The following is a 2865-nucleotide window of genomic DNA, read 5'->3' on the forward strand; positions in this document are numbered from 1 at the left end:
AAAATGTTTTAAAACTTGAAGAGTTTCAATTATTATATACAAACTTAAACAGAATGGACTCTTACAATAGTCAATTAGTCTGCGTTATAATCTTCTGACTTCAGATCCATGGATCATTCCGAAAAGCGCATACAAAAACAATATCAATCTACTTTCCTCTTATCATCTGACATGATCACAATACAGTAGTGAGTTTGATCAAAATTCAAACTTTACAAAACAATAATGATTTCCTATATGATTCTATACTCATCACATTATAAGTAACATTTTATATGAGTTTGAAATCAAGTCAATCATCTAAAGCACACATGTGTATCACAAAAATAATTGGGCGTTGCAATTCTTCACTGAAAAAGTACGCATCAACCAGTAACACTAGAAGCGTCAACACTCCACAACTAACTATTTGGAATGATTTATTAAAAATATGGATAGTAAATAAAAGACAGATGAAAACCTATTTAAAAGCAATTCACTGTACTAAATGTGCAGATGGATAAGGGAACACAGAAAGCTGTAAGCACAAAACGTAAGAGGGTTGAGCCCACGACAGATATTGGATAATATTGCAGTAAGCCTTTATCTTCTGACTGAGAATAGGAATGAGGAATGAGAAGGCGTATGGGGGGGGATACGTGAAGTTTGCGATTTGAATTGTGAAATATCACTAATCCAATAAATGAAGTGATGTTTCAAGTAATTATTTGACGAGTCAAAGTCAACTGCTTTGTTAAATTTATCACAGCAAACATGAATTATACGTTTTCATATTCTCTGTTTATCACTGCTCTTTCCTTCAATTCATTAGTTATTGTAAGTGAGGTTGAAAAGAAAATCACATATTTATTCAAAAATTACTATAATTCTATAGCAATAGAAAAGAAACACGAACATTTTTTAGAAAAATTAATATTGTTAAGAAAATGAAATTGTTTCTCAAATAGATGAAGAAGAAAATTTATTTCAGAGAATTAATCACAACAATTGGAAAGGGACTTGAGCTATAATATCGTTTAAAATTTTATCCAAGTTGGCATTGCTCGTTGGTTCGTAATTGACTCAAAATCATCGTTCCCATAACTATTTTCAAATGGATAAAATATTTTTAGAGCTTAACCATTTGATGTATTCTTGTATTTCTTATATAATTGGAAGTGTGGAGGTGGAGGATTACACTGAATAACTGAATAATTAGCTTGAGCATTAACATTACTGAGCTATCAATCAAGCTCCAAACTTGAAACAAAGCATTTGAAAAAATCAAGCGATAATTCAAAGTCATATGTAACATAAAACAGGAGTGAAAATAAAGTTGTTATACAAATCATACTAAGAATACAATATTTTGCATAATATTAGTGACAAAAAATAATTGGAATGTGTTTCGAAACAAGATATACAAGTTGGAGAAGGTAATTGAAGAGGCTGAGATTATCAACTTCCAAAAATAATATTCCCTACACGAATTGTTAATCTATTTGCAATAATATATTTTAATTATACTTTCTCACTTGAAAAAAGTAATGAAAGTATATATCTGAGTTATTTTCTGGGAAGATTTTGAGACGGAACATTATTTTCCTGTGCTTTAATGAGGCTGTTCGAAGAATCTGATGTGATCTGATTTGTAGTGTATTCAATAAAACATTTAGTCTTCTCAACAAGTTATATCTAAATTCAATTTATTAAGGCATAGAAAAAACAGCTAGCTTCATGGTTAACAATTACAAATTTCAAGTCATTAAAATTGAAAACAAAATACTTTTGCCACTTTTTTGGTACTGTTTAACGTGCAATATAATCTTAGAAAACAGCTAGGTTTTTCAAGAATAGATTGAAAATTACTTGAGGTTCTGAATTATTTTCGTAAATTAGAAATTCTACATGATAAACAAAAATCTATGTACAATGTATTGATAATGCATTATTATTGTTTATTAAGTCACAAAAGTAAGAAGAGTTGAAGAGACATCAAATCTCAGTTGAAGCAGAAAATCAGATTTTTGAGTGCATTTTAATTTATAGGTAGCCTATACTACCTAATCTATCACAGTTTTGTAACAATTTGACTTGTTAACATATTTATCGATTATCTTATATAAGTCACCTCTCCAAATATTATTAAAAATCTTTTCCACTTGATTTCTGTCATATTGCACTCGGAACTACAATGTCATGTCTTCCAAGTTGAACAGACTATCGTCAGCTGCTGGTGAATTGACAGTTAAACGATTTGATTGGGCTAAAAGATCGGGTTGATGTTTTTCGCCACCCAGATACAAGCCACTCATAATGAGATTATTGGATGCTCGAGTATCCAGGATGAGTGGAGTGTTTGGTGCGATTGAATTTGAATTGCTATTTTCAATATGTGGAATAGAAATTTCAGTCAATCCATCACATTCAACATCTCCTCTATTATTTAGAAATTGCTCCAGATCTAATGGCGCCTTTTTTTTATCTATGAAATCCTTATAGCCAAGAAACCTTAGCAGTTTTTCTATTCTGGCAGGCAAAATGAATGTTTTAAAAACTTTCAGTTCCGATTTGAATTCATCTGGGATGGTTTCTACCACACAGCCAGGCAAAATACAAAACGCTATATGTTTTTTGTTTAGTTCCAGCTTATCGTAACTCAATTTCAGTCCCAGTTGATTGTGGGCAATTGCACCCAAGTTGGTGTACGGATTGGCTGGATGCGGCTCAACTGACTTTGGATAGTTGGGCGATGCAAACACAAGTATGAAATCCGCCTTTTCAAAAGCCTTTCTATACCAACGAATGGGGTCCTAAAATAAAAGATAAATGAATAAATAACAAATCATAAATCAAAATAACAAGTTAAAAAATGAATAAATAAAA

The sequence above is a fragment of the Nilaparvata lugens genome, chromosome 1 (genome assembly GCF_014356525.2).
Source record: "Nilaparvata lugens isolate BPH chromosome 1, ASM1435652v1, whole genome shotgun sequence".
In the NCBI taxonomy this organism is placed as follows: Eukaryota; Metazoa; Arthropoda; class Insecta; order Hemiptera; family Delphacidae; genus Nilaparvata; species Nilaparvata lugens.